Source organism: Panthera pardus, unplaced genomic scaffold (assembly GCF_024362965.1).
Source record: "Panthera pardus isolate Hobbes unplaced genomic scaffold, ASM2436296v1 HiC_scaffold_11, whole genome shotgun sequence".
Taxonomy (NCBI): domain Eukaryota; kingdom Metazoa; phylum Chordata; class Mammalia; order Carnivora; family Felidae; genus Panthera; species Panthera pardus.
In genome coordinates this window covers 89233423-89241931 of record NW_026526666.1, presented here as the reverse complement: position 1 = coordinate 89241931, position 8509 = coordinate 89233423, and positions in this window count along the sequence as shown.

Here is an 8509-nt window from a genome sequence, read left to right as displayed (position 1 = left end):
CTCCGTCCCCAGAGGCAGCAGTGCAACATCTTGAAGTCTCTCACTGGCTCTGGCTCCGACGTTCCTCCCTCTGTCACTTATTAGGACCCTGTGATTATACTGGGCCCACCTGGATAATCCAGAACAAGCTCCCCATCTCAAGGTCAGCTGATTATCAGCCTCAACTCCGTCTGCAATCTTCGTTTCCCCTTGCCATGTAACATAACACAATCACAGGCTCTGGGGACTAGAACATGGACATCGTCGGGGACCGTTATTTTGCCTGCTACAGTGGGCGAGCAGGAAAATGCTGCGAAACACCGGAACTTTGCACTGAGCGTACCTCTGTTCAAAAACCTACCACGGCCCCCCACTGCCTCCAGGATAAGGGCCAGGCCCTTCAGCCTTGCCTGCAAAGCTTTTCATGAACTGACCTCTATCCCACTTACGAACAGGCACTCTCTGGCCTCCGTGCCTCTGCTCTGCCTGAAAGGCTTTTTCTTCCATTTATTTATTTAAAAAATTTTTTAATGTTTCTTCATTTTTGAGAGAAAAAGCACGAGTGGGGGAGGGGCAGAGAGAGAGAAAAGGAGACACAGAATCCGAAGCAGGCTCCAGGCTCTGAGCTGTCACCACAAAGCCCGACACAGGCGGGGCTTAGACCCACAAACCGTGAGATCATGACCTGAGCCGAAGTCGGACGCTTAACTGATTGAGCCGCCCAGGTGCCCCGTTTCTTCCATTTATAATCCTTAAAGTCCTTCCATTCGTCGTGGCCAGGCTCACATGTCATCTCTTTCATGAAACCTTTTCAGAAGCCCCAGAACTCTCTCCCTCCCCCTGGCACTATCCTAAAATGTCTTGACCGGAGTTATTTGGCTTGTCCCACTCCGGTTGGTCCCCATCTGACTGCGGGAAGGTGAGGCTCAGGGACCACAATAGCAATGGTCTGTGGGTCTCGCACTTGAGATCCACACAGAATCACCTGGAGGGCTTGCTAAGACACAGGCTGCTGGGTCCAACACCCACGGTTTCGGATTCAGTAGTTCTGCGGGGAGCCTGGTAATCTGCATTTCTAACAAGTGCCCAGGTGATCCTGCTGCAGCTGGTCTGGGGAACACTCTTTGAGGACCACAGGCACAGAAGTCGAGGTGCTGGCTTGAGGCTAGACTTGGACTCAGATCTCAGCTCTGCCTCTCACTGTGTGACTTTAGATACACCCCCTGCCCTCTCTGAGCTGCTTTCTCACCTCTGAAAGGATTCATTCTTCCCACCTCCTGCCCCACTGGGTTGAAGTAAAGAGGACCAGGCTTAGGGCAGCACCAGGCGCCCTGCTGGTGCTGACTAAATGGCCTAGAGCTCTCCCTCTGCCAATTGCCCTCTCCCTGTGTTTTGACTTCCTAGTGGCTGCTCAATAGAAACTTGGGTATTAGTTTCAGGGAAAACTGCTGACTTGAATTCTGATGCAAAATGCTGGCAAACTGAGAAGAGCTAAAACAGCCAAGCTGGGTATGTCTGGTCAGCGGAATGCTAATTACCTTCACACCGCGAGCATTTTCCCCCTGCGCCTCAGGACCACACGGTGCAATAACGATCATGTGTATCGTTGCAAGGGACAGCAGGTCAGCTGTTGCAAGTTTATGGTCATTTATCCAGCAAGGGTTTCCCCAGCACCTCTAAGGAGCCTGCCTGGTGGTGACTGGCTTGTCTCAGGGGATGCACTGCCCGGGGAAGAAGACTCCTTGTGGCCAGGACACTGCCTTCCAGCTTCCCCTCAGGACCTGTTCCCTTAGAACACCAAACACACACACACACACACACACACACACACACACACACACACACACACACACCATGCTTCCTTTGCTGCTCCTGGAGCAAGGTGGGTTTTTGTTTTGTTTTTTCAACATGGGGTTTGAACTCACGACCCTGAGATCAAGAGTCTCATGCTCTACCAACTGAGCCAGCCAGGCACTCCATGGAGCAAGGTGTCTTTTCACAACTTACATTTGCAGGACACAAGTCACGTTCTTCATGGGCAAAAGGCTGTGTCTTTGCTTTACAAGCATCTAGGATTGTACACAGAAAGGAAACATCCAAGGTTAGAATGGAACCCCCATAATGACTGTTAGGAGGCTGGGTCACCAGGTGGTTAAGATCATGAACCTAGGAGCTTGGCTGACCCGATTCCAGTCCCATGCCATCACCAGGGCTGGGATTAGGGTGAAGCAGATGAGGGGCCCCTCTTCCTCCCCCTAAACTGCCTCACCCATCACAGCCTGTCCACCACTTCTGGTTGTGTGACCTCAGGCAAGTAACTTCACCTCTCTGAGCCGCACTGGGGATAATACCTATTCTATAAGGTTTTATGGAGATTAAATAAAACTTGGTTCCTAATGGTCTCAATAAAGGGTAATACTTTTCCTAAATTCGGCATTTGGCAGAGTGGCCACCAGAGGGCAGTGGTCCCCATGTTGGAAATAAAATAACCTGCCTGGTGATTAGTGATCCCTTTGAAGGAACACACACACACACACACACACACACACACACACACGAACACGCACACGTGTTCGCGCGCATGCGTGTGAGTGCATGCACCAGGAGAGATGTGTGCTTTGATTGGGTCAACACAGCCCCACTGGCCAGCAGATACACTGGGCATCCTGCTGGTCACCCATGGCTGTGGTCACTTGAAGATTGACTTAAGACTGACACCAGTGAATTAAGATTTACTAGGACACTGCATCCTACTCCCCTAGGATTAATGGAAGGATCAAGGGGCAAACAAAATGTATGAATATACATAACAAAATAGTATTGTCACACTGCTGAGCCTTGTTAGAAATTCTCCTTTAGAATCCCCAGGGAGGTCTGGTCTTCTCTCTTTGCTGTAATCTAGAACCCTTCAGGTGCCTCAAGAGCTGTGCTGCAGACACACCTGCCAGGCCATGTGCATCCATGGAAAGAAGAAGCCAATTCTTAAAATAGGTCAATACTCTTGACAAGAAACGGTAGTTAGGATCCCACCCTGGCACAGGGTAGATGTTCAGTAAATGTCTGATAAATAAATGACCCTCATCTAAGGACAGCACAGGAGTCGACTGCATTGGGTTGGGGGCAGTCAGATCCTGGCTTTTTTCTCCCTCTTGTCTTATTGCTTTGTCCCGGTTCACCAGGATGATGTTGATTTGTAACAGTGATAGTAGGTATCTTGTTTCTAAGGTTTTACCATTAAATACGATATTTGCTATAAAATAGTAACTCCTGGGTCTTGTCATGTATCAGGTTTTTAATAATCATAAATGAGTGTTGAATTTTTCAAGTGCTTTTCTCATATCTGTGGAGATGGTTACATGTTTTTTTTTTCCTTTAATTGGTTAATGTAGTAATGTAGAAGAGCATATACATTGCTCTCTTTCCTTTTTTGCGGGCAGGCATTTATGTTATGCACTCGTATCAAAACAGTAACCAGTACTTAATAGGCACCCAAATATTTGCTGAATGAATAAACGAGGAACAACAGATTCTTGGGGAAACTTCCCTCATGTAGCATTTCTTAATTTTTTCTTATTTGAGAAAGAGAGAGAATCCCAAGCAGGCTCCACATTTAACATAGAGACTGATGTGGCGCTTGATAGCATGACCCTGGGATCATGCCCTAAGCCGAAATCAAGAATCAGACACTCAACCAACTGAGCCACCCAGGTGCCCCCAAAAGTAGCATTTCTTTTTTTTTTTTTAATGTGCATTTATTTTTCAGAGAGGGTCAGGGGGAAGGGGCAGAGAGAGAGGGAGCCACAGAATCTGAAGCAGGCTCCAGGCTCTGAGCTGTCGGCACAGAGCCTGACAGGGGCTCGAGAACTCAGGAACCCTGAGTCATGACCTGAGCCAAAGTTGGACACCTAACCAACTGAGCCACCCAGGCACCCAGTAGCATTTCTATCTTGCATTCTGCACATGAGAACAGCTTGGAGTTTTGCAGCAAATGTGCAGATAATGTGTTTGCACTCCTGGGATCAGTCTAACTTGGCTATTATTTTTTTTTAAAGTCTCTATTTAATTGGCTAATTTTTGTTTAGGATTTGTGTCTCTATGTTTAAAAGAATTCCCCCTGCAATTTTCTTTTCTTGTATCGTCCTTTTCTGGTTTGGAGATCTAGGTTATCCTACCTATAAAAAAAAAAAAATTGGATGACTTCCCTTTGTCTCATTCTCTGAAATATGTACAGGTTCAAGATCAGGGTTCAATAAAACTTGCCTGTATGGGCGCCTAGGTGGCTCAGTCGGTTAAGCATGTGACTCTTGGTTTTGGCTCAGATCTTGGTTCGTGAGTTTGAGTCCCACATCGGGCTCCATGCTGACAGTGCGGAACCTGCTTGGGATTCTCTCTCTCCCTCTCTCTCTGCCCCTCCCCCACTCACTCTATCTCTCTCAGAATAATTAATGAATGAATTAATTTAAAAACTTTAAAAATGAAAAAAAAAACCTGCCTATAAATCCATCTGGCTCTGGCATCAGTTTGGAGTCAGAACCTCTTGAACATCAATACAAGTAAGTTAATGATTTCTATTTCTTTTTGAGTCAATTTGGGTAAATTTATTATTTTCTAGAAACTTCTCCCTTTCACATACATTTTCAGCCTTGCCTCTCATTGCATTACCTGGAAACTCTTTATTTTTTTTAAACAACTTTATTGAGGTATAGTTTACATAATATAAAATTCACCTGAGGTGTCTGGGTCACTCAGTTGGTTAAATGTCCAATTCTTGATTTTGGCTCAGTTCATGATGTCGTGGTTAAGAGACTGAGCCCTGTATCAGGCTCCATGCTGGGCATGAAGACCGTTTAAGATTCTGTCAACCTCTGTCTCTTCCCTGCTCGGGCTCGCTCGCTCTCTCTGTCTCTCAAAAAAAATTTTTTTTAACCTATTTCAGGTGTACAATGAAATGATTTCTAGAAATTTTATCAAGTAACTACAACCATTACCATAAATCAGCTTTAGAACATTTTCATGCCCCCAATAAGATCCCTATGTCCTTTTGTAAAATAATAGCTTTATTGAGTTATAACTCATATACCATACAATTCACCTACTGAAAGTATACAATTCCGTGGTTTTTAGGATATTCATAGTTGTATGTCAATCACCATGTCAATTTCAGAGTGTTTTCATTACTCCCTCCCAATAAAACCCTGTACCCATTAGCAGTCACTCCCCTTCTCCCTTCCCCTTCTTCTAAAGTCTTAAGCAACCACTAAGTTACCCTCAGTCTCTATAGATTTACCTATTCTGGGCATTTCATATAAATGAAATCATATAATATGTGGCCATTTGTGTGTGGTTTCGTTCACTTATCATGTTTTCAAGGTTCATCCATGTTGTAGCACATGTCAGTACGTCATGTCTTTTTATTGCTAAAAAACATTCCATTATATGGATATACTATCGTTTATTCGTCCATTCATCAGTGGAGAGACATTTGGGTTGTTTCACTCTTGGGCTATTGTAAATAATGCTGCTACAAACATCTGTGTGGTTTTTGTGTGGCCATACATATGTGTTCATTTCTCTTGGGTATATACCTAGAAGTGAAATTACTTGGGCTCCATGGTAGTTCTATGTTTAGTTTTCTGAGAAATTGCCAAACTGTTTTCAAAGTGGCTGTCGTATTTTACATTCCCACTAGCAGTATACAAGGGCTCCAAGTTCTCCACAGCACTTTTAAAAAACAATTTTTAATGTTTATTCATTTATCTATTTATTTGTTTGATGTTTATTTATTTTTGAGAGAGAGACAAAGCATGAGTGAGGGAGGGGCAGAGAGAGAGGGAGACAGAATCCGAAGCAGGCTCCACGCTCCGAGCTGTCAGCCCAGAACCAGACACGGGGCTCGAACTCACCAACCATGACATCATGACCTGAGCCCAAGTCGGAAGCCCAGCCGACTGAGCCACCCAGGTGCCCCAGTGTTTATTTTTGAAGGAGAGGGAGACAGAGCACGACAAGGGAGGGGCAGAGAAAGAGGGAGACACAGAGTCCAAAGCGGGCTCCAGGCCCAGAGTTGTTAGCACAAAGCCCAACGTGGCACTTGAACTCAAGAGCCATGAGATCATGACCTGAGCCAAACTCAGCAGCTTAACCGACTGAGCCACCCAGGCGCCCCTCCACAGCACTTTTTATTGTCTTGCTGATTATCGCCATCCTAGTAGATAAAAGGTGATTATCTTGTCATTTTAAGATATTTATTTTAAGTGATTTCTACACCCAATGTGGGGCTTGAACTTACAACCCTGAGATCAAGAGTCTTATACTCTACTGACTGAACCAGCCAGGTGCCCCGATATCAATATCTCACGGTTTTGATTTGCATTTCCCTGATGGGTGGCTAATGTTGCTGAGAACTTTTCATGTGCTTTTTGGCCATTTGTATATCTTCTTTGGAGAAATGCTTATTCATAGCCTTTGACCTTTTTTTAATTGGGTTATTTATATTTTTACTATTGAGCTGTCTTTTCATTTATTTGGGTATTCTTTAATTTCTTCCAACAATGAGTTGTAGTTTCCAGAATATAAGTTTTGCACTTCTTTAGTATTAACCTTATTCTTTATTTCATTTTACGTGAGTGGGGAAGAGGCAGAGAGAGATGGAGAGAGAATTCTAAGCTGGCTGCATGCTGCCAGCACATGGCCTAATGCGGAGCTCGAACTCACAAAGCCACAAGATCATGGCCTGAGCCGAAACCAAGAGTCAAAAGCTTAACCAACCGAGCCACCCAGGCGCCCCTTGTTAACCTTATTCTTAACTATTTTATTATTTTTGATGCTATTATAATTTAAATTGTTTACTTAATTTCATTTTTGGGGTTTTTCATTGCTAGTACATAAAATTACAACTGGTTATTGTATGTTGATTTTATATCCTACAACCTTACCGAACTCATTTGTTAGTTTTATATTTTTTAATGGATTCCTTAGGATTTTCTATATACAAGATCATGTTATCTGCAAATAGAGCTAGTTTTTCTTACTTCCCATCTGCATGACTTTTATTTAATTTTCTTGCCTAATTGCCCTGGTTAGAACCTCCAGTATAATGCTGGATAGAAACAGAGGGAGTAGATCTCCTTATCTTGTTTCTGATCTAGGAGAGAAAGCGTTCAGTATTTCACAATTGAGTATGATGCTAGCTGTGGATTTTTCATAGATGCCGTTTATCAGGTTGAGAAAGTTCCCTTCTATCCTTAGTTTGTTGAGGTTTCTTTTTAAGTTTTTTTATTTTAATTCTAGTATAGTTATTATATTAGTTTCAGTGTAGGAGTGTGTGTGTGTGTGTGTGTGTGTGTGTGTGTGTTTTCAATCATGAAGGGGTATGGAATTTTGTTAAATGTTTTTTCTGCATCTACTGAGATGATCATGTGGTTTTTATCCTTCATTCTACTGATATGATACATTACATTAGTTGATTTTCAGATTTTAAACCAACCTTGCGTTTCTGGGATAAATCCCATGGCATACAGTCCTTTTTACTTACACGTTGCTAGATTTGGCTTGTTAGTATTTTGTTGAGAATTTTTGCAACTCTATTCAGAGGAGCCAATTGATGGATATTTAGACGTTTCCAGCTTGGGGCTATTACGAATAATGCTGCAATGAACACTCATGTGCAAGTCTTGTCTTTGCACGGACATATGTTTTCATTTCTCTTGAGTAGACACCTAAGGGTCGCCATCACCAAGTCCTACGATAGTTTTAAGCTTATCTTTGTGCCAAAAATGCTTTCGAAAGTGGCTGTACCGTTTGACATTCCCATGAGCAAAGTATGAGGGTTACCTGAGCATTCATTTAAGCTGTTTCTTCATCTGTAAAGTGGTGGCGACAAGAACACTGACTTTATGAAGTCAGAGATTATGTTGTGTGAAGGATTTAGCATGGCGCTGAGCCCAGACACACACAAAGCTCAATACGTGACATCTTTTTTTATGTTGTCTTTGCTAATGTCCCGGGCTTTCACCTCCTCCAGGAAGCCCTCCCTAATGACCACCCTCCTAACTCCTAAAACGCATATTACTGCAACCATCACATTATTTGTGACTATATTTTTATGCATTTGTGTCTCATGAACACCCTAGGGATGGGGACCATTCTTATTTACTTCTGTCTCCTCCGTGCCTAGCACATAGCAGGTATTCAATAACCCATAGATAACCATATCTATGTACAAAACATTAATGCTTACATGTTAGTGTCTAAGAAAACTCTATAAAAAAGGCTCTTGAACTGGGCCTTAAGGAAGAAGCAGGCACCTGCTTAGCTGAAATGGAGGGAAGGGCATGCTGGGTGAAGTGAACAGTATGTATAAAGACCCAGCAGAGGAAAAACATGTTTTCAGGATCTAAGAAGTCTAGTGTGGCTATGGGTAGTGGGATGGAGTGGCCAGTGAGGTGAAAAGGGAGGGTAAGCCACTAGTAATGTTGTAAATGGACGTTCATGCCAAGTGAAGGGGCCCTGAGGGCAAGGAGGAGCCATC